This window comes from Chrysemys picta, chromosome 1 (assembly GCF_011386835.1).
Source record: "Chrysemys picta bellii isolate R12L10 chromosome 1, ASM1138683v2, whole genome shotgun sequence".
NCBI lineage: Eukaryota > Metazoa > Chordata > Testudines > Emydidae > Chrysemys > Chrysemys picta.
The window spans coordinates 311,915,016-311,939,819 of NC_088791.1; the positions used below are offsets into that span (position 1 = coordinate 311,915,016).

Consider the following 24,804-nt stretch of genomic DNA (forward strand, 5'->3'; position numbering starts at 1 on the left):
TGTGGGGAACTGCAGCTGCCGGGAACCCTCTAGCTCCCTCTCCCTCCCCTAAGCAGTGTCTTCTATGTGTGAGCTGGGTTCTGCTGGGTCCAGCAGCTCCCAGTGGCAGCCAGCAGCACTGCAGCCGATTTCTGGGGATGGGGGAGGAAATTCTGCGTGCACAACATTAACATTTCTGCAGAATCCTGCATTGCACAGTGGCACAGAATTCCCGCAGGAGTAGAAAAGGTATTTTTTGGTAAGTAAGGACAATGCATAGGAGCTTGGATGTTTCTACAACACACATGAATTATTATACAGCTTAAAGTAATATATGGAAAATTGTTGCAGCACAGCTACCTCTGAAATCTGATTCAATCAATCCAGCTCTCCCATCTTCTCTGTTTTATATATATGGTACCCAAAGCTCTGGATGACAAACTTCCAAGCCATGAGCTTGATTAATTGAGTTGCCTAGTATTAGCAGTACTGTTATTTAACTGAATTTCGTAGTGCTGTAGAGCAAACCTTGGCTCTGTCTAGGAATGGATCAGATGGTACTTTCATATGGAGAAGGTAGAATTCCTCATGTATATGAGAAGATGTATGGCTCAAGGTACATTAATCCTTTTTATTTCCTGTTGCAGGAAAGTTTGGGAAGAAACAGCTGACAAAATATTAAAATATCACACATCAAATAAACCATTCTACCCCAGCCCCAAAAAAGAGAGAAACTTCTTGAACTTTTGTCTAAGTTTTGATATTTCCACTAAAAAAAATGTCTATAGAAAATTCTCAACCAGCTCTGCCCCTGCTGTTGGGGTTATGTCATCAGCAGTAGTATCAGTACAAAAGGCTACAGTTAAGTAACGCAATAATGTGTAGGGGGCACCCACAATTACAAGCCTTTTGTCAACAACATGCGTGTAAGACTTGAACAGCTTCAATGATGTAAGACACCAGATTATTTTGTCACGGGTAATTGGGAAGCTGCAAATCCTGAATAATGCGATTTCCCCAAGTGTAGGGTCGTTTAACATGTAGCAAAAGGCATTTTCAGAAGGCTGGATGGTACACTAATGGCCTTCTGTGGTAACTTGTCACAGGTTCTGGTCTATGCCTCAGCCTGCAGCCAGTCTCCTGGGAGTGACCCCATTAGTGTTCCAGGCCCCAAGGACTGCACAGTTCCACATGAGCAGGCCGGCGGCCTCCAACATTCCAAGACTGGGCCTTCGGTACCAGCTAAACCTGATCTCTCTGTGTCTCCCTGCAGCAGATCCAGCCAAGCAGACTCCTGCGAGAGGCTTGTACTGTAGCCCTTTAGGGTGCAATGCTCTCAGTGAGTGTTCACAGTGACACAGGCAGCCTTTTCAAAAACAAGGTAACCATTTATTAGTCACCAGGTGCAATTTAAAAGATGTGTTATGAGGTTTTCCCACACCTTCATCTGCAGTAGCACTTATTGGGAAGGCTCTTTATCATAGAAAATGTTGGGAAAAAAATCGTGGATGACCCAGGAGTAGAAACAGCAAGTGCTGGGAGGAGGAATGGCAGAAACTGTGGGCCAGATTGGCTGGTGTAAATTGTCATCGCTCTTTACATCAACCAAGGGTCTGGCCCATCATCTCCCTGCTTCAGGAGGGGAAGTGGCAGATCTCTGCATCCCCTGTAAGGCGGCACCCAGGAAAGTCTTTTTACGAATACATACATGTAGGGAGCTCTGACTTGGAGTAGTGAGTCTCTTTAGCCCTTTCAGGTCTGAACAGTAGGGAGCGGTCATGTGCTCCCTGAGGGGGGGGGGGGAGGGGGAATGGGAATCCTGGAGGCTTGTAACAAACCAGGCCTAGCTGTTGCTCATGGCTGCAATAAGATACCAAGCTAGATTGACACATGGACCAGTATAGCAAATCCTGTATTCTTAGGTCCATATTTATGACTACAGGACCTGATTGGAAGAAAAATAGCCTGTCTTTAGTATGTGGCTCTTTCATTTTGTGTAGTTACTATCATTCTCCAGCACTGCAAAGAGTCTGGTGGTTTAGTTCAATAGGCTAGTCCCAATGTGCTACTTGAAGAATAAATCATTTTTGTTCTTTTGGGGGCATTAAGCCATGCACTGGCTGCTCTGCCTGTTACATAAATGTTCCGTTTTGCTGTAAACGTCAAGGTTGGCCTGAGGTCATATGAGCTCTATGATGTGAGCAAATATGACCTGAGCTCGTAGCATATATGTAACCCCTTCCAACTACCTTCATACGCATGGCAAAACCAGCTATTGTTTTCAAAAGAAAAATCCATCATAGTGGTACTCATAGCAAAGTGCAGTTCTTGTGTTACATACCCTGGAATCCCTGCACTGTGGATGCAGGAGGCAATGGAGTATAATGCAGATATTTGGGATTTCTTACTGAATCTCATAAATTCCTCTGAGGAGGAATTCACTTTTATGAGAGAGCAAGTAACCTAGAAAGAAGAGATCTATTGGTCTCTCTGCAGTGCCATAGATGTGCATGGTATTTTACAGACAAATATAAGAAATCAAATTCTCTGGCCCAAGGAAGCTGCAATCTAGGAACCCTAGCCTAGCAAAAGTTCACTCTTATCTGTACTCATGTAAAGTTGTCATCTGTACAGTATTAAATATGCTATTCTTTGAACCTGGTGAGCATCATCTCTGTGTCCCCTCCCCTGTGACTGTGTACATATTTTTATTTTGGAGCAGATATCAAGCCTTAGTTAAACTAGAATTTCTCTGTAAAGGGTAACAAGGCAACTGCATGAATGCCTGGACGTGGGGCCTGCCAAGTCAACCTCTGCACCACCGCAAGCAGGGCCGGCTCCAGGCACCAGCCCTCCAAGCATGTGGTTAGGGCGGCACCTGGAGGGGGGCGGCGCTCACCCAGGGAGAGCGGGGCCGCGGCCGGGCTCACCGCCCTCCTCCCGGCGCTCCAGCCGGTTGGGGAGAGCAGGGCCCCGGCCGGGCTCGGCGCCCTCCCCTGCCGCACTCCCCGCCGGGGGGTGAGGGGCGGCGGAAGGCTTTTTTGCCTGGGGCGGCAAAAAAGCCAGAGCCGGCCCTGACCTCAAGGAATGGACTGGCTCTGCTCCAGTGACCCTAATTCTTCCATCTCATTGATAAATAACCATTATGTTAGATGGGCATGAAAAATCACACACCCCTTCTTTTGCAGCTTCAGATCCCAAGCTTGGCTCCTCAGCCAAGCTGCCGCTGTCAACAAAGAAGCACGAGGCATCACTGGGGAGAAATGGAGAGCGTACTCTGAGAGAGACTATTGAGAAGTCACTTTTGCTGTAAGGCCTATTATTTCATTAGCCTGGTTTATTTCAAAAAGAGGCAGCAGCTTGTGTACTGCCCTAGCATGGTAACTGGGAGGTAGGTATTGCACAGAAAACAGCAAAGGATCTGACTTAGGGTAAATTAGCCTTGACTATTCAAACCCATGAATGGTTAACAGAATCCCATCATTGCTTTCCCTATTCCGCCTGCTTGCCGTTCTGGCTCTATCAGTTTCATTGTTTATTAGCATCTATTATAACTAACATCTGTCTGTGACTGGCACAGACAACTTGGTGTCTACTAGGTAACAGGCAGGGAGCTGTAGATATGTGATGGGAAAACAGCCCTGTCGTTGTTTGGAAGCAAACTACTCTTGTGACATAAAAAGAGAAATCCACCCAACATTATGTATTGACCAGTAATCTATATTAGAGAGTTGACCAATAAAAGCTACGGGAGTCACAGTGAACAAACTCATTTCTGATAAGATTATGTATATTCATAATGACAGACCTAGATGAAGTTTGCTAAGCCCTTCATGATAACAGAAACCTGATGTTCATGTTGTTGCTGATGCTATTGCAAATATAAAGTGGCACACAAGCCACTGTCCCTATATTTCTACTGACTACTGTATTGCAGTATAAAACAGTATCTGTTTTGTTTAGTAGTGAATTACAGCTGGACATTAAATTCTGCTTTGGTCTTGTAAGACATTTTTTATACAGTCAGTGCACCACTTGCCAGGATGCCCTTTTAAATAGTGTGAAAACAAGTTGGACTAATTTTTACATCCACGTAAGGGCTGATTAATATTTGAAAAGCACTAAGTATTCTTTATGGTTGTTTCACCAGTTCATACATCAGTTATGTATGTTGCCTAAACAAGAGAATTATCGAAGTACCACTTTATACCTGAGGTTCAGTCACTCAACCTCTCTTTGTGGGTTTATTTTTCACTGTAATTCACAAGGTGAAATTCCATGTGTCCATTAAATTAATGGTTAAAGTAAATGAGATTTTTGCAACCAACTTAATGGAAGTAGGATAAGACCCCTTAGACAGGAGTAATAAATACTTTATGACTAGGGCTGTCGATTAATCACAGTTAACTCATGTGATTAACTCAAAAAAATTAATCACAATTAAAAAAATTAATCATTGCAGTTTTAATCACACTGTTAAACAATAGAATACCAATTGAAATGTATTAAATATTTTGGATATTTTTCTACATTTTCATATATATATATATATATGTTCTATGTTGTAATTGAAATCAAAGTGTATATTATTTTTTATTACAAATATTTGCACTGTGAAAATGATAAAAGAAATAGTATTTTTCAATTCACCCCCTACAGGTACTGTAATGCAATCGATTTATCATGAAAATGCAACTTACAAATGTAGATTTTTGTTGTTGTAAGATAACTGCACTCAAAAATAAAACAATGTAAAACTTCAGAGCTTACAAGTCCACTCAGTCCTACTTCTTGTTCAGCCAACTTCTAAGATAAACAAGTTTGTTTACATTTACGGGAGATAATGCTGCCCACTTCTTGTTTACAATGTCACCAGAAAGTGAGAACAGGCATTTGCATGGCACTTTTGTAGCCGGCATTGCAAGGTATTTATGTACCAGATATGCTAATATTTGTATCCCCCTTCATGCTTCGGCCACCATTCCAGGGGACATGCTTCCATTCTGATGACGCTCGTTGGAAAAAAAAAATGTGTTAATTAAACTTGTGACTGAACTTCTTGGGAGTGAACTGTATGTCTTCTGCTCTGTTTTACCTGTATTCTGCCATATATTTCATGTTATAGCAGTCTCGGCTGATGATCCAGCACATATTGTTCGTTTTAAGAACACTTTCACTGCAAATTTGACAAAATGCAAAGAAGCTACCAATGTGAGATTTCTAAAGATAGCCATAGCACTGGACCCAAGGTTTAAGAATCTGAAGTGCCTTCCAAAATCTGAGAGGGATGAGGCATGGAGCATGCTTTCAGAAGTCTTAAAAGAGCAACACTCTGATGCAGAAACTACAGAACCCAAACCACCAAAGAAAAGAAAATCAACCTTCTGCTGGTGGCATCTGACTCAGATAATGAAAATGAGCATGAATTGGTCTGCACTGCTTTGGATTGTTATCAAACAGAACCTGTTATCAACATAGATGCATGACCTCTGGAATGGTGATTGAAGCAAGAAGGTACATATGAATCTTTAGTGCATCTGGCACATAAATATCTTGTGACGCCGGCTACAACAGTGCCATGCAAATGCCTGTTCTCACTTTCAGGTGACATTGTAAATAAGGAGTGAGCAGCATTATCTCCTGAAAATGTAAACAAACTTGTTTGAGCAATTGGCTGAACAAGAAGTAGGACTGAGTGGACTTGCAGGCTCTAAAATTTTACATTGTTTTATTTTTGAATGCAATTTTTTGTACATAATTCTACATTTGTAAGTTCAACTTTCATGATAAAGAGATTGCACACCAGTATTTGTATTAGCTGAATTGAAAAATACTATTTCTTTTGGTTTTTTTACAGTGCAAATACCTGTAATCAAAAATAAATATAAAGTGAGCACTGTACACTTTATATTCTGTGTTGTAACTGAAATCAATATATTTGAAAATGTAGAAAACATCCAAAAATATTTAAATAAATGCTATTCTATTATTGTTTAACAGTGCGATTAATCGCAATTAATTTTTTTTCATCGCTTGCCACCCCAATGATGACCCAACTCAAAGAATGGGGAAGATAGTGTTGAGAAGACGTAGCGCTCAGTCCTGTGAGCTGCTGAGTGCCCTCAAGATTTGTTGAAGTCAGGGAGTAGAGGCTACCTTTTGTGAGTAAGTCTGCAGACTCAGCTCATGAGTGCCTGGACATGACAAGGGCTCTGCAGAGTACAGAAAACTGTTTGTTAGAAGTCATTTTACACGGCTGGGGATTTGGATTGTAAACACATTGGATGAGGAAATGCCTTATCTAAATAAAATTATCCATAGGAGCAGTCCAGCACTCATGAGCAACCCCGCCATGCCATGCCAGTATGTTTTCCTTGCTCTCATACATATACACAACATGGTCCCAGCTTCAGGCTGCCAGTAAGTTTTAATATTAACCACAATGAAAACATATTTTAAGATCTTGACTTTAGCAAAGCTTTTGATATGGTCTCCCACAGTATTCTTGCCAGGAAGTTAAAGTATGGATTGGATGAATGGACTATAAAGTGGATAGAAAGCTGGCTAGATCGTTGGGCTCATTGGTTAGTGATCAATTGATCGATGACTAGTTGGCAGCCGGTATCAAGTGGCATGCCCCGGGGTCTGTCCTGGGATCGGTTTTGTTCAACATCTTCATTAATGATCTGGATGATGGGATGGATTGCGCCCTCAGCAAGTTTGTGGATGACACAGCAAGCTGGGGGAGGGGGGAAGAGGTAGATACGCTGGAGGGTAGGGATAGGGTCCAGAGTGACCTAGACAAATTGGGCTAAAAGAAATCTGATGAGGTTCAACAAGGACAAGTGCAGAGTCCTGCACTTAGGATGGAAGAATCCCATGTACTGCTTCAGACTAGGGACCAACTGGCTAAGTGGCAGTTCCGCAGAAAAGGACCTGGGGATTACAGTGGACAAGAAGCTGGATATGAGTCAACAGTGTGTCCTTGTTGCCAAGAAGGCTAACTGCATATTGGGCTGCATTACTAGGAGCATTGCCAGCAGATCGAGGGAAGTGATTATTCCCCTCTATTCGGCACTGGTGAGGCCACATCTGGAATACTGCATCCAGTTTTGGGTCACCCATTAAAGAAGGGATGTGGACAAATTGGAGAGAGTCCAGTGGAGGGCAACAAAAAAGATTAGGGGGCTGGGGCACATGACTTATGAGAAGAAGCTGATGGAACTGGGCTTATTTAGTCTGCAGAATAGAAGAGTGAGGGGGGATTTGATAGCAGCTTTCAACTACCTGAAGGGGGGTTCCAAAGAGGATGGAACTAGGCTGTTCTCAGTGGTGACAGATGACAAAACAAGGAGCAATGGTCTCAAGTTGCAGTGGGGGAGGTCTAGGTTGGATATTAGGAAAAACTATTTCACTAGGACGGTGGTGAAGCACTGAAATGGGTTATCTAGGGAAGTAGTGGAATCTCCGTCCTTAATGGTTTTTAAGGCCTGGCTTGACAAAGGCCTGGCTGGGATGATTTAGTTGGGGTTGGTCCTGCTGTCGAGCAGGGGGTTGGACTAGATGACGTCCTGAGGTCTCTTCCAACCCTAGTCTTCTGTGATTCTATGATCTCATGGCAGGCACCTTGCCAGCATCCTTCTAATTGACACTGAACTGATTCTTGAGCTCTTTCTCCCCTCATTCAATTATCTGAGAGCAGCACAGAAAAAACTTTCAGAAATGTCCCCCCCCTTTTTTTAAAGCAATCCTAACTTGCAGGTTAAACTTCTAATGCCAGTCCCCCAGTGGTTTTTCTCTGTGCTGTCACTGCCTGCCTGCCAGCCAACACGATTCCAAAAATTCAACAAACCCCATTCAGTCACTCCCGTATTTGGGGCAACATTCATTTCTCACAGAAATGCTTAAATTTTTGGTGATGTTTTCTGATATAAACCTTTTGAAAGTTAGAAAAAACTTAGAGTGGTAGTGACGTCAGGAAACCCAAACCTTTCTTATATAACCATTAATTAGGCCCTTGGAATCAGAAATACAGCTTCAAAGTAACTTTTAAGCATTTCTCAGCCTGATGAGTTTGGTTTCTGACAGCAGCCTAGCCAACTTGACTGTGCTATTACAAGGTTGTTTGTTTGTTTGTTTGTTTCCAGCTGCTGGCTGAATTTTAGACAGTTGCTCACAAACAATGCTTTAATGTGCTGCTATTTTTCATTTTACGAACAATTAAAGATAGTGAGCCAAACTTTACCCTCTCCTCCACTGAAATCAAACGAGTTATACTGTGGTTGCATATGGCACATCGTTTTAAGAGCCATTTTATTAAATGCTAGAATAAAAGCTAAAATCAAAACCTCCAGGGTAGAAGAATTAGGCTGAGGAAAAATTACCGTTGTGAATTTTTTAACAGTTTTTGTACTGGAAAAAAATGCATATATATGAAAAATTGAAGCCTTTTATTCTAATTTCTTACCAAATACAGCAAACAGAACTTCACTTGAGTTTGAATAGTAATATTTTGCACTTACACAGCTTCTTTCATCATAGGATCACAAAGCAATTTACAAACTTTCCTTAATTAATCCTCAGCAGCCGTTTGAGGAGGGTAAGTGCTATACAGACAATCAAACTTAGATACAAAGAGGTTAAGACCAACATTCTAAAAAGAGTTAATTTATTTTGGATGCCTCTGTTTTTTTGGGTACCCACCTGTAAGCCACCCAGAAACCAAGGAGCTCCGGCTTAAACATTGGGCCTAACTGACTTAACTAAGGTCTCACAGTAAGGCCAGTGTTAAAAGTGGCCTCCAATTTTGGGCTCCTCTGTTTTTGTGGCCTGCTTGAGACAACTTAAGTCTGATTTTCAGAAGTGCTAAGCACTCACAATTCCAACTAGAGTCACTAACTAGGAGCTGCAGGTGATCAGCATCTCTGCAATCAAGCTTAAGGCATCTCAAACTGGGCTCACAAAACCAGAGGCCACTTTTGAAAATTTGGCTCCAGAGGCCCAATGTTTTCCTCGTGCTGAACATCCTTAATTCCCACTGAACTCAATAGGAGTTGAGGGTTTTCAGTACCTCACAGGATTGAATCACTGGGTCACATTTATCAGTGGCAGAATTAGCAAAATAATGCAAGAGACCAGCACTAGCTTCCCAAGAACACTGACAGCCTTGTTATTTCTAACTTCCAAATCCTGCATTTAGGCTTGCAAATGTATGTTTTTACCTGCTAATGTGCTGACTTGAGCATTCAGGCATGTGATCTGAATATCCTATTTAGGCATCAGCTGGGTCTCAGTTTACACACAGTACTAGGCTGTGAGCGGAACTGTGATTAAGTTATAAGTGGCCATCTTTGATGTAGAATTTTCCTTGTAAAAACCTGCTATTCAGGCCACATAGAGATTTTCTGGGATTAAGAGGTGCTGGCTGAGACATTCTGCTTTAGTTAATACACTGTCTACCCACTTCTATGTATTGACCTGTTTCTTTCTTCTGTCTCTTCCCAGAGTTTGCCTGTGAGAGCAGTCATCACTCCCAACTTGGTAAGAACAGCTAATTTTTTCCCCATGTGATACATATTCCTGCTGCCTTGATAAAAACCTGCTTTTACTGAGCTTGGAGATATGCAAAATGTGTCTTGAGAGTAGTGAATTCACTCAAAGTGGCATCTCTATTCTTAAGAACCTTTTCAAAATGCAGATTAGAACCTAGGCCAATGGAAACAAAAATTTTAGAACATATGTTAATTTCACAAATCTGAAATGGAGGCACTGAATGCTGTGCAGTCAGTCAGGCTTGTGTTAATGTGCACTCTCCGAGGACTTGTATCAGTAGCTTAGAGCAGCTTGTGAGGAAAAGCAAATCTGTTCTCTAACATTAACTGCAAAGCTAACTCCCAGCTCTATCCACTTGTCCATGAGGTTTCGGTTTAATGTTTGTTAACACAGTCAATGCCTTTGTAAAAAAAATTGCATCCAAATCATTTATTTAGGGGCTGAAATGTTTTTTACAGTGTAAGTATGTAACTCACATGGTAATAGAACTTAACAGAAAACTCTGAGGGAAGCCCTGTGACCCCAGGCTTTTTCAAGAGACATTAGTGTTTGGTTTTGTATACTGTGCGTGTGGGTTTATGTGAATCCTTTACACTGAACAGCTAACAAATCTTCAGTAGCTGAATTGTCAATATTAGGGGGCTATTATATCTGACCTTCATATAGACACGTGCTCAAATAGTAGTGTACACAAAAGCCCTTTTTAAAGTTATTGGGCATGAAAATGTGATCCAGTAGCCAAGTAAATGAAGGAGTGGGAGACCTATTGTTGCACTGCAACAGCTTCAGAGTTTCTAGCGGTGGAGCTCATTTTTAAGGCTGTGTTTCTGTTATGTGTGGCTTTTGAACAAAGCTCCCCAAAACCCCACCCTCTTGTGTCCACCCTACTGATCTAGGGATGCTAGCAGTGCCCATTGTTTTTGACATAGTCCTGATTTTAATTGGACCAGTCCTGCATCCTACAAACCTAGTTTACAAGACAATTATGAAGTCTTATTTTTCTATCACACCTCACAACTTTACTTTCTTGCCATGACACTGCTTCAACAGCTGGAGTTGACTCTATGCTGGGACGACCATTATAAAGGACTAATGAGAGGACCAATTGTTATCAGGCAAAACAAATGTGTGCAGCCCAAAAGACTCTTTCTCAGAGTCCCTTCCTGATATAGGAGTCCTTCCCCTCTTGGAGATGCTACACCCTTTAGGGGTTCTCTGCTGATGTAACTCTAACTTATGTTAGTGCAAGTGAGCAGAATCAGGCCTTGCTTTGGCTAGACAACAAAACATACCTGTGACACCCTGATGCCCCAATATTCACCACTGTCATGTAATTAGGATACATTCTGTACAAAGTATGTCTTGTGAGGTATCGTTCTAAGTCTTGATCTGCTAGGCATTAATATCTCGTTGGATTGAATGTGTTATCGTATGTGAAGTTATGAAGTTTGGCTATGTATGTGTTACTGAAATGTTGTGAGGTTGAAAGCACCCACAAACAGCTGTTCAGGTACACCAGTAAAAAGGCTAAACAATGTTAATGGCTTATTGAGGAAATGCACACAAGCACCAGGATTACCCCAGGAACTGTGTACAATAGAAACCTCTCAGAGATAGCAGTACACAATGGGAATTGTTTGACCCAGGTCACAGCAAAAGAGCTGTCCAGCAAGTGGGAAGAAGATATAAAAGGGAGACAATGACATCGGGGGTGTGGGGGACTCACTCTCCCTGCAACAACACACCTGGAAACACCTGAGGGGCAAGGACTGAATGGTGGGAAGTGATGGACCCAGGCTAGAAGGATATTTAGTTTGTGTATGAAAACCTGGGAAAGCCAAGACAACTTGTGTCTTAAGAGTCTGCCAGTCTGTTTATCACTCAGGGTGAGAATTTGCTAATTTAAATCCCACCTATCTAGTGTGTTAAGATCAGTTTGCAGTTTTTGTTTATTTATGAAGGCAATCTGCTTTGATCTGTTGGCTATCCCTTATAATCACTTAAAATCTACCTCTTGTACTTAATAAATTTTGTTTTTGTTTTAAACCCAGTTTGTGTAATTCATAACCGGGGGTGGGGAAGCTGTGCATATCTCTCTCCACATTGAGGGAGAGGGCGGATTTCAAGTAGCTTACGCTGTACAGTTCTCTGTCCAGCACAAGACAATACTATTTTGGGTTTACTCTCCAGAGGATGAGTGTGCTTGAGTGCTGGGCAATTCCTTAGCTGAGAGCCTTCCCATGCAGTGCTGATTTCAGTGTCTGTGTCTTTCTGCAGCTGTGTGTGTGTGTGTGTGTGTGTGTGTGTGTGTGTGTGTGCGCGCGCTAGAGGAGGCTTGAGGGCCTAGCTTAGCAGGACAGGGTGAGGGAGCCCAGGCTGGTGGAACAGGTAGGCTCAGAGGTATCCCAGTACATCAGGTGGCACCCTGAAAGGAGGGGCAACCCATCACATATTGAGTCTGGCCCTGCCTGGACATATCATATTAACGACATGTGACTGTCTTGCATTGGAAACTTCATATCTATGGGGTAATGTGCCTCATAGTGAAAACTGTGACAGGTACCACCGAGTCCAGCATGGCACAACGCTGGAGGAGAGACTCAGCATGCACAGTAGAAAGGAGCAAACACTCACCGCATAGAGCAGCTGGGGGATCTTGACCGCTGTGAAATTATTGATCTTTTAGTCACGTGAGCTGGTCAATGCTGGCGTGGCATGAGCTGCAAGGTGTGGCTTAAAGTGGTATGTGTATGAATGTACCATACAGCTATATTTGGGACAGCGTCTTTCAGCCATGCTGTATCCCCACGTGCTGTGCCATGGGACTTACATAATAGTTACAGATTGGTTAGGAGGCATAGGAGAAGAAATGCTTTCTGATCTAGCTCCTCAGGGAAAGGTAATTCCATTTTGTGGAGGATTTTGAAATTGTTTCATTACACTTTGGAATGAAAACAAAACATTTCAAAACTCTCTATGAAAGGGACAGGCCTGGGTCTGCAACACTGGGGTAGTCTGCCTGGCTGACGGCCATGGAGCCACAGACTCTGGGAGTGAGGATCCACATCTTGAACCTGGGTCCATGGGTCTCCAGCAACCCTTGTATCCCAGCCACCATTGGCAGTTTGTGAATAACTGCTGGGCTGAATGGCTAATGGAACCCACCAGAGACGCCGCCCACAGCAGTCCTGACTGGAGCAGCCCCCAGCCCCATTGATTGGTTGGCCTGTGCTATTTAAGCCGGAAAGAGGCACAGGAAGTTGTCTGTGCAACTGGGTGAGTTCCTGGCTGGCTGATGTGTTGGACCCTGCCCTCTCACCTGACTCCTGAACCCTGCTTATCTGACTTGTCCCTGGGTCCTGCTGTGTTACTGATCCCTGCTCCTGTTCTCTCTGATTCCCACTCTGACCCTTGGCCCTGGCATCTGGGTGCTGACCCTCAACTCTGTCTCCCGGCACCTGACTCCTGTTCAGGCCCCTAGGTCAGACCATCCATGTCACGGTCCCTAACACTGGGCTGATGAGGAGCTGGGAGATTGGAAGCTGGTGCTCCCAGATCTTCCAGATTCCTGGCTCCCCTTCGTCATACCAGGAGGAGCCTGGCAGTTCTGCTTCCTGGCAGCCCACCAGGTGAGCAACAGAAAAGGCTGGAAACTTAGAAGCTTGGGAGCAGGCTCTCAGCTCCCCATCAGCCCACCAAGTGAGCTGCCAATTGAGGCAGGCAGGCGTCTGCGTGAACCCTGCCTGCTTTCCCTCAGATGTCCATCAAAAGTCAGCCATCTTGTTTGTGATGAATTGGCATTCTCTGATGGGAAAACAGCCTGTTAGGGAATTCCAACCAGCTCTACTTTCTGATGAGATTTGAAAACAGATGGTGGCTTGAAAAGGCAGAGAGACTGTTCCAGCTGATAAGGAATTATGGGGGAGAAGGCTCTTACCCCAGCAGCAGTGAGATTGTGCCTGTAGGGATCTGTCTTCTACTCCTGAGTTTTCATAGCTACGCTCAAGTGGATAACCCTGTGATGTGGGTTAGGGGTACCAGGAAGAACTGAGCTGCTACCTAGACAGTCTGCAGTTTCCCACCCAATGAGCATCAAAGGTAGCTTGCAGCTGGGAAGCAGAGTTTGGCTCTCTGCTGTGTGGACAGGGAGAGTGGCCTTATTCATACAGATGGTTGACCTATGCCATCCTGCCTGGAGCCACACAGTTACGGTTACGGCTACCTCACCCATGCCTAGGTCAAATCTTCCCTCCTATCAGGGCTGACAGCCCAAAGTAGGTGTGCAGTGTAATTGCAGCTGTGTCAGTTCCAGGATATTAAGAGAGACAAGTGGGTGAGGTAATATCTTGTATTGGACCAACTTCTGTTGGTGAGAGAGACAAGCTTTTGAGCCACACAGAGCTCTTCTTCAGGCCTGGGAAAGGTACTCCAGCATCTGCAAGGTGGAACTTGCAGGAATGACTGTTCACAGCTGGCCTGCATTTAATTCATGCAGATACTTCCCCAGCGTGCTGCCAAGGGTGATAGTGAATAAGAGTTCAGCTCCCCTCCCCGGACAGATTTTGGGCAACTGCAGCAAGTTTTTCGGCACTTTCATTCTACAGCTAAAATCTATAGGGATATTTTGATCTTACATTTGTATCCACCTTTAGCTCTCTGTTCCCTCCCAATGCATGGAGCTGTAGTTAGAATGTCTTCTTAGAGACTGGAGGCAGCAAGCAATGCTGAGTCTCTCCTCTGTGCCTCCTCTTCCTATCTTTGCAAGAGAACTAGAGAAGAGAGGTTTCAGTCTGGCCTCTCTCTTCCTCTTTCAGCCTGTGGTTTGCAGCCAGCAGAGCTTTCGAAGAGTAAGGTCAAAAGAGACATCTCAAAATAGACTACGGGGATTTGTCACCTGACACCACCCTCACCTTTTCCCTTGAAAAATACATACAGGAGCAGTGTGATAACTGCTGGCTTCAGACAGATCACCAGCACTTAACTTTTCTTAGTATGAGCTAATTGCAAAGTGCACAAATATCAGGCTCTCACACTTTAACTACTTTAATAAAAGCCACTCGCTGCCTTCCCTTGAACATACAGGCGCTAGAAACTTTCAGTATAGACAGCATAAAGATCCAGAAAGGTTTTTCTCCAGAGCTATTCTAGTCCCTCCCAAAGGCCTGCAGTCCCTCCTGGATGTGACCTCAGATTTCCTGTGTGGGAGCAGATGGTAAGCAGATGTCTGACACAGGGGACCAGGGCCGGCTCCAGGTTTTCTGCCGCCCCAAGCGGCCCCCCCCCCCAAAAAAAGCGGCAGCAGCGCAATCGCATCGCTTCACTCTTTGGTGGCAATTCAGCGGCAGGTCCTTCGCTCCAAGAGGGACGGAGGGACCCACCGCTGAAGAGCCGGACGTGCCGCACCGCCCCAATAGCAGCTGGAGTGCTGCCTCTTGGTATTGGTCGCCCCAAGCACCTGCTTCTTTAGCTGGTGCCTGGAGCCGGCCCTGCAAGGGACAACTGGGTTTTCAAGGTTTTGCCCCTTCTAGTGATCTTTAGAGCGGTGATAGAGGAGCAGCGATGCTTGGGAAGGGGGGCAGAGGCAAAGAGAGAGCTGGTTCTTACAAGAGCTTTAAGAGTTGATATCAGGGGCTGCAGTGGAAGAACAGCAATGGTGCAGTGTAGCAGATTTTAAACAATTGTGTCAGCTGGTGAGAAAGATCCGGGTGAGGACTGGGGTGCATGCTGGCATCTGGAAAAGGCTTGTGGTGCTAGACGAGCTGATGGTTGGACAGTCTTGGATGCAGTTGGGTCAGGACCTTCTCTGTGCTGATCCATTGACAAGTGTGCTCAGCTACCGTAGAGCAGTATCTGCTCTGTATTTTCTAGCTCACTTCCCTACCCCCTTGAGAAGCACAAACCAAACAACATTATCATCACCCATAAATGCTTAGACTCTAGGAACATGTCAGAAAATGTAACTAATGGATAACCTGCTTAAAAATTTCCTGGACTTGACTAGAATATTCAAAGGAACCTAATGAGGTTTTCAGTTGGAAAATAGTGCTACACGACAGACCCATTTCTGTTTAAAAGGAAAAAGTTAAAATTGCAAATGTTAAACCTGGTTTGGAGAAAAAAGAGGTAGTATTTGTAGAAATAAATGGTTAGTATTTCCCATTGTTGCAGCTCAGGTTATGTGAAACAAATATGTTTTGACTTTCTAATTCTCCGTAGGGTCAGAGTAATCTTTCTAACACACACACTGTCAGAAAAACTTTAGTCTGAAACAAGAAATAAATTACAGCTGGTATAATGTCCTGAAAAGGTTAACCATGCTGAATTTAGTTCAAGAAAATGACAGACAGCTTTGTTCATATATAATACAGAAGGGGAAGAAGGAGAGTCTTGTAGATAATGCACTGGACTGGGACACAGAAGATGGGGGTTAAGTTCTGGCTGCCACAGATTTCTTGTGTGACTTTGAGCAAGTCACTTTGGCCTCAATGCACAAAAGGAATTAAGTGCCGATGTCCCTGTTTTAGACATTAAAGTCCTTGTTTCAGCACAACTGCAATGCACCAATCTCCCCCCTCCCCCCAACCCTGCAGGTGCCTAAACTCATTCAGCACCGAAGTGGTGGTGGTTTTTTTTTTTTTGTTGTTTTTTGTAAAAATTCCCTAGGCACCTATGTTTCAGTCTCTGGGCATGCACTCTGCTGCCTCTCTAGATGTCCTGGTGCCTCTCTCATGTCTAAACTCCAGAGCAATTCACAGAGGAAGATGTGCATTCAACTGCCTAAGTCACGTGCAGGGCCTGATCTGTAGGTGTGCTCAGAGGCTGCCTAGTGGATTGGGGCTTTCAGGTGAGTTTGCACAAAACATGGGGGTCTGAGGAAGAGGACTTCTAGCCCTGTGGTTCAGGTACTCACCTGGGTTCTGGTAAGATCCCCAGTTCAAGTCCCCGCTCCACCTGAGAAAGGACTTGAACTGAGATCCACCTCATGTTCTGCTGTGTGCCTCCCTCAATTTCTCCTGTTGAAGCTATTCCACTATGGAAAAATTAAGAGTCATTGGAGCAGGGGTCTCCCACATCCTCGGTGACTGTGCTAACCACAAGCTACAGAGTCACTTGCATGGTTATGTGTGTGTGCACTCACTTGTGCTTTCTCTGACCCAAAGGACTCTTTATGACACAAAATGAGCCTGAGTGAGAGAACACACACAGGCATGACAGTGACTTTACAGCCTGGTGGTTACAGCACTCACCCAGGAAGGATGTGGGAGACCCTGGGTCCAGTCTCCTTGCTCCAGTGAGTCTTCATTTATACACAGGGGAATTAGTTCAATAGGAGAGAGGGAGGGAGTCTCACATCAGAATGTCCCCTAGCCCAGTGGTTCGAGCACTCACTTGAGAGGTGATGGATCCCTGTTAAAATCCCATCCCTAGCAGGATCAAGTACTGATTTTGCCCCAGATCCCTAAGTAGCCCCCTCAAGGATTGAACTCACAACCCTGGGTTTAGCAGGCCAATGCTCAAACCACTGAGCTATCCCTCCCCCTGTTTAGTAATGCTGTATGTTTTTCAGTCCATAACTCTACTGCTTTTGATAATTCTTGTATACCCCAGAGTTACTACTGATACAAATGTCACACTTGTGATCACAGAAATGAATTCTTCTCAACAGGCTGTTTTATTGGACTGTTGGCAAAGCAAAATGACAGTATTTCCTATCGGGCCACCAGAAGGAGCTGTTGAATTCCAAAAGCATTTTCTTTTGGGATAAGGAATCCCTTGTACATGAGAGCCGGCTGCACTGACAACAATAAACAGGCATGCAGTCTTGCTTGCAAACAAGTCCTGTTTTGAATAGCGTGGGAGATTCTCCCTGGGAGTTTACATCCTCTTTCAAACCAGTGCTCTGCACTGATCAAAATTGATTTCATAAAGTCTAACATGCTTCAGGGAGAGACTTCAGGGCTTATTCCTAAAACACATAATGACCAAATCCTAAGGCATGGGATGTTCAGTGAGGCAATTCTGTCTGTAGATTTTTCAAAGTGTGGGCCTGCTATCTCCCATTGAGTGTAACTGGAGAGGCAGGGCTCAAAACTCTGCACAACGCTCACCAGTAACCTAAAATGCCAGAGTGCGGTTTGAAGTACTGCCCTTTCAAGTAATGGTAATAGTATGCCAAGACGCACCCTGGACTTGTAGTGCTCTGTAGTGGGATATTACTGCACGGCAAGCTGGTGTGATGTAGATTCACATGCTGGCTTGCCATACAGTAATTTGCTGTGTAGATAGACCCATACAGTCAATGCCCACATGACTAAATGAATCCTGAAGGTTAGCATCTTCTCTTCTCAAAGATGATTAGTGACTAAAGCATTGATCTACGGTTGTAGCTATTATGATGGATATTTTGATGCACACTTGTCTCTAAAGTTATTCATATAGTGGAGTTCTGGGGCCAGAGTCACCAAAGCTGGCACAGACAAGTGTAATTTACACTTGCCTGGCCCTTTGGACTTGAACAGAGGAATCCTTCCCAAGGGAGAGCAAACAATGTTGCATCTGCCTGCCGTCCCTTTGGGCTTTCTTCTGCTTGGAGACAGTTTTCAACTTCACCATGGGTTCCTGATAAGCCTTGCTGGTGGTGCTGCTGAGGGGATGTGCTCAATCAGCGGTAGACGCAGAACCTAGATTAAATCTGGCCCCAGGTGTTTATAGTCTATTGTCCTGTTATAACATTGTCAACTTTAAATTTTCACATCTGCTTGGAAAAATATGGCAAGATATAATATAGTAATGGTGCAGGTATCTCCAAAAATGGCCCAACAACTGACCCAAGGGGGGAAGCAGGTGCCAGAACAGCACCTCAATAACCTAGTTCCCTTTACCTATCTGCAGAGGAGGGCAGAAATAAGTCACGGCGGTGGAAAGGCTGATTCTCTGCATTTCTGGAAACGTTGTCTTCCATGGAAATACATTTTGGGTTCTTCTCAGTACCATGTGGTGTGTGTAGGGATGGGAGGGAGGAGAAAAAAGGGTATTGTGCATGGACAAGAGGCATGCTGACATCTTGAGGGGGTTACCCACAATGAGTGGCTATCATTGAGTCCTCCAAGAAAACAGTAATTAATACTGTGTTTTATAGAATCATAGAAATGTTGGACTGGAAGGGACCTCAAGAAGCCATCTAGTAGAGCCCCCAGTGCAGAGGCAGGACCTAGACCATTCCTGACAGGTGTTTGTCTAACCTGTTCTTAAAAATCTCCAGTGACAGGGAACTATCAACACTCATGAGTGAAGGAGACAGAGCTTGCTTGGGAAGTGGCCCAGAAAGTTGGTACTCAAAGAGATGCTCCTCCACATACTTAGGGAAAATGTGAAACTCATGGCTTTATCTTCAAGAAAAGCAAAACCAAAGAGGGAAAAGATACAAATAATTTTGTCTACACTTTATCACTTTTGGAGGTGCTCAGCTAGCATGGTAACGGAGGGCCATATAAGAACGTAGGTTGATAAATTAATGCAAGTAGACTAGAATAAATGAATATGAATTATTAGCATGAGAGAAGTATCTTTAACTGTACATTAGTCTCTTTGTGAAATACTTGATTGTCAATAAATTACTAATAGGAAAGTGAATCTCCTCTCCCCTTTATAAAAACACAAAAGTCCTCCAGAGGCATAATTCCAGTAGAGAATGACAACCACTGCATATCTAGCCAGTTGCAGGCATTGCTATTCCCCCGACACTGTAGTGTCTATGCATTGGACAGGTGCATTAGATCTGCATGGCAATGTCCACGGTGGACTTCATAATGGTCGCTTTTCTTTGCTTTTTCCAGGTAGCTTTACTTTGCTGTAGCTGTTTTGTTTGTGTTTTTAGGGAGGTTCTCTCTGCTTTTGCGCAATAGGTTGTTTTGTTAGGATTCTTTCTTCTGGTTTCAGTGACGGAGCCTTGTTGCCTTTTGAAAACTGTGTGTGGGCTCCAATCCTATCATTGGTAGCTCTGAGGAACAGCAGCAGTCCATCCACATACTGTTTATGGTAGGATGGGGCCTTTGTCTTTGCTCACACTCTGAGTCAGAATGAATCAGCAATAAACATTATAACAATTTATTTTCTGGTAGGGTCAGATTGTGAACCCCTTGCATGATTAGTTTAATTTCAATGTAAGTACTCATCCGAGTAACTACTCACCATCAAGAATAAAGAGTTCATGGTCTGGCCCTTTCCTACATATAAAATGTTGAGTGCATTGCATGTAGTGCAATTATTCATCATTCTTACTAGCCCTGAGGTGTAGATTTAAAACAACCCACTTTTTCAAATAATAATTGTAAAGTCTCTTATTTTTTCTGTGACAGAGATCTGGGTTGGGTCAAATTTTAGAGCTGTATGAGCAGGCAGGAATACCGTCAGACAACAAATGTCTACCAGAAAATGTAGCATGTTTTTCTTTTGCAAAGCTAACGTTTTCACGTATAATGATATTAAATAGCAGAGATGGAAGAACTACTTGGAGGTGTATTCATGTCATGAATTGGCTGTCTCCACATACATTTTGACCATCTGTGAATCCTGTTGAATAACACTGGGCAGAGCAAATCGCATGACTAGCCTCTTTGCTCAGCTAGTGTTTGTTGCCCTGGCGTAGTAAGATGGATCAAGCGCAATGCACATCGGTAGGGACAGAGACTTGTTTATCTACACAACATCCCAGCCACTTTTTTGAGCTCTTTCTTTGGTGCTGCCAATGACCACCAAAAGAACAGCATTGACATGACAGTGAAGGTAAACGCATGGTTAGATAAATCTCTCTCCACCCTTAGCTCTTCGGAAGCAAAGCTAGATGTGTGCAGTGTTTGTCACCTCTCTGTTTGAGCCCTGAAAAGGGAGACAAAGGCACTCTCAGAAAATCTTTCATCTGCTTACTACATGCACTAATTTGATTTGTTTACCAAGGTCTTTGCTCCCTTCCCCCACCCAAACTGTTCTGCTAACCTGTTAGTCTCAATGCAGACGGTAAAACCAACTAATCTGATTAGTTCTGACACAGAGGAAAGGCTGCTGGGAAAAGCTGGGTCCCTGCAGCTATTTCAGGTTTGATCAGTCTGTCATGGGTTTGCCAAACGGATAGTGCAGTGTAACAGGAGCAAGGCAGGATGCACACAAGTGAGCAGTGTGGATGCCACTGACCCACAATTCCAACCCTACAACTGAAACCACATGAATCTGAGCCATGTTTCGAGTCACGTTCAATGTAGTGACCGAGAAAGTTACCTTCACCTTGGCAGCCTGCCCCTCCATCACGTGGAAGGTAAGCACAGCAACGCAATGCATACAAGCACCGAAGGAACTGCCAGGACAGGAAATATGTATTTGAACCATTGCACTTACTTTCCCATGAGCTAAGGTTGTGGGCTGTATGTACAATATTTTAAGGAGGCTGTACTAGGAAGTGGTATGTTTCAGGACTTGACTTGGTTAGGAGGATAGAATTATCTGGATCAGCTTTTAGGAACCAAGCTGCCATCTTTTTGCCTTTTTAAAAAAAAAAAAAAAAAAAAAAAAAAAAAGTTGGATGTTCATTAATTTTTTGTCCCTGGCAAGGAGGTGACTATTTTGTGGGACTTCCTTTGAACTGCCTACATGAATTTGGGAGATGCCAGCCTTCATAAGCTGGGAAATGTATCTCAATCAGGGAAAAGGACCTTAGTCTGCCCTTGAAAGAAATTTCCATAAATGTGGCAGAGGCCTTCTCCAATGAAAACTTTCACTATATGCCAGTTTCTCACTCCATGCAGTAAAGGCCCAAGGGTCAAACCTTGGACTCATTTTAGTGAATGGAACATTCTACATTTATTTTAATGCAGCTAGAATTATGCCTTTTTTATTCTCAAAGTGTGAGCTTCCTCTTCCCACAACTGGTTTGAAAATATACTAGGCATCTCACAAGGTTGCTTTGCAAACCTCCATTTAATTTCCATCGTGCATAGATTAGCTACTCCTGGGAACTCTCCTCCATCATAACACCTTTAAGAATTCTGCCTTTTAATGGTGGCTGGATGGAGAGGCAGGTGGGGATAACTGCTACCTACTTCAGCTATTCTAATCATTACAAAGCAAGTGTATATAAACATTGTATATGCTTATTTGCACCTCTTTCTTTGTCCTTTGGATGTCATGTCTCCTCTTAAATTATAAGCTCCTCAGGGCAGAGGCTGTCTTTCTCTATGTATTTTGTACAGTGTTTAGCACAATGGGCTCCTAAATCCTGATAATAGCCTCTGGGCACTGCTGCTATATGCTGTGTTAAATAAAACTAATCAGAGCTTGTACAGGCAAAACAGGCATGGGATAAAATTAGTACGGAGTGAGTTTCCAACTCATTTCAGAGCTGTGGTCCGTGTTGAGGCAACATAGACAACCAAGCCTCTGAATAGATCCGTTTCCATTTTCAGTGACATCAACTTCTTACCTGCACAAGCCTGAATATTCACTGCAAAATAATGCATAGTGGCAAGATAATTTCAACAAGATGCACTGTAGGTCTCAGATGTGCTTGATGACTGCACCCAGAATACTATTTATCCAGGAAACCTTGAAACTGGTTGCCTGTCAGGCCGCAGAGAAACTGTGAGGAATGGGCTTGAATGAATAACATGCTGTATTACAGCATTCCTAGGTGGGCGTGGCTCACCATTTCCTAACACAGTGTAACAGGGGTCCAAATATAACCCAGCATAATGCTGCATTGGATATCTTCTCTTGGATTTGCTTCTCAGCATTCATAAGATGGGGAGTGTTGGATATACATTTATTGTGGCAGATGCAACTACAATGAAGTAGTGAATGCCAGTACCTGCACGCTGGCACACAGTTCTAATGCGTCAGCTCCTTGACTAGCTTCATACATAGCATATGAGCATCTTCAATAGGATCATATTTGATATCTGTTGAATATATACAGCATACATATTTGACTTATGCATTCTATGGAAGCACGGATGAGCACTTTATTGCAGAGTAGTTTCTCTGACTTGAGCTTTCAGAAATGCAGCCCCGTACATCTGTTAACAAGGCAAAATCTATGAATAAAATTATATATGCAATGTGTTAGAGAAACAAAACAAGAAGCATCTCCTGATTTGGAGGCAGAGCCCAGAGAAGAACAAGCCTTAGACTAAAGCCTGCAGAGAGAGTGCTAAATTTAACAGTTCGGAGCTGAAAGAGGTTGCATTGTTTGAGGTGAGGGAGGGCGGAGACACAGTTGCTTCCCAAGTTCTGAGCCCTTTTTTCTTTAAAAGAAAGGTGGCTCAGTCCATCAGACAATGCTTGAACTTCCTAGACCTCCACATACACACATCAAGGCTTGGTAGTTGTGATTCATGCTGGGTGGTACCTATAGAGCTCCCCAAATTCCCTCCCACTCACAACATGGGATTCCCCAATCCTCTCACACTGTGTATAGAAGAACTGTGCTAGTTCTGCCTTTGGGTGGCCAGGGAGTCTGGTGGAGGATTTGCCCCATGCTGTTTATGTGACTTTTCATTGCTACACCCTACTTGCAAGAGCCTAGTCTGACATTTTGGTTATGTCATACAGACTAACACGGCTGCTACCCTGAAACTAGCATATTTGTTTATTGAATGCCATCAATTTACATGGCACTTCACAAAATGCAGAAAAAGACAGGGCTCCTGTTCCAGACAGCTCATAATCTAGCCTGGACTAAAACAAACATGGGACATCAGCTGAGGTATGGGAGGGGGAGGAAAGCAACATCAGAAGGCTTCATGGAAGGGATGGGTGAAAGGGACACTGACCAGGTCAAAAGGTTCAAAACTGACTCTATCTTTTCAAAGTGACATCTTTAAAAAAATGTGCCAGGCTGCCTTGGCAATGCCGGCAGGCTCCTCACAGAGCAGAATACTGGCACTTTTCAATCTGCTCACAAGAATGGACCAGACAGGCAGAGCAGAGAGACAGACACACATGCCCCTGTGCAAACCAAACCATGGCTGATGTGAACTTGGGTAGTTTCCCTGTTCAAAGTTACTTTTGCATGGTCAGGAACTGTTGATCGCTGTGCCATTTTCAGTCATGAGCAATTTCAGCCATGAGTCTGTGTCCTACATCTGACTTTGAAACCCGCTGCTCTGACCAGGAAGCTGCATTTTAGATATACAAATAGACTCCTGCATGTGATATTGCTAGCAGTGAATTGTTGATATAGTGCTTGGATGATTACAACTGGTATCCATAGCGTATAAGCGTACTTAGCTATGGAGTGTGCTGGCTGGCTGAGGATTAGCTACAGTTGAGTCCTATTGATTTTCTCTTATCAGTGATCTTAAAACCTGCTTTAACTGTTTGTAGGGGAAGCTGCTGGAATAGGTCTTTTGTAGCTTTCTATTCAGGGATAGGACATTTGCTCGATGGGGATCAATCTACCCCAGAAATCATTTGCAATGTCATATTGGCACTGTGTCTCTCTGAAATGGATACATAAATGAGCTCCGGTCTGCGATGGAGATATTTGGAACAGAACCCAAATGCGTTGACAGCTTTCCAAATATACACAATAGCTGGTGTGAAAAGGCTGTCTCTCTCTGACACAGCCGTTAAAGTAAGGATTCCTCATCTGAAAAGCTATTGTGTAGTGATGATGTAAACTCTTACAAAGGAAGCGGACACTGTTATGTCAGAGTCCTGCAAACAGAATAACAACCATAGCAGGAAAACAAGCCAAATCGGGGTCTGGGAATTAATTTTCATTAGCAGACATTAGTGTATTGAACTCTAGGCTCCTGTTTTTAAATCAAGTCAGCCCTAAGGAATGTCGGGATCCCTGGGAACTCTGCCTATTAAAATGAGCCTGTTTTGTTGCTCTACTTCGGTGACAGAAATCTTAGAAGGCTAAATGAAGCTTGGGAAGAGCTGGCACCGGCCTAGTTCAGCAAGAATAACAATTGGTGTTCATGAACATGTCACAAAGGGAACACATTCTTGTAAGGCTGAATCCTATTAGATAACTACTGCCTCCTGGTGAGGGGTTCAGTTACCTCCATTCCCACTGAAGCCAAGGGAATCCTTGGAGCCAATGGGAGTTCAGGGGCACTCAACTAGCAACTATCAGGAGGTGCTTAGCTTCTTACAGGGTTGGGCCTTTAGCTATCGAAGATTTTTTTTTTGTTCAGTTAACAGAACTTTTGCCACAGGCAGCACAAATTTAGTTTTTACATATAAATGTAAGTATGAGCTTGATAAAACCTTTGT

At 43.7% G+C, this 24,804-nt stretch overlaps 1 protein-coding gene across 1 annotated transcript in view; it reads left to right on the plus strand.

Annotated features, from left to right (window-relative positions):
* Positions 1–24,804, plus strand: part of SPATA13 (spermatogenesis associated 13) — a 278,153-nt gene that overhangs the window by 37,701 nt on the left and 215,648 nt on the right. The window contains exon 2 of the mRNA XM_042845754.2: positions 9,484–9,519. The gene's annotated coding sequence lies outside the window, so the exon portion shown is untranslated. The remainder of the gene's footprint in view (positions 1–9,483; positions 9,520–24,804) is intronic.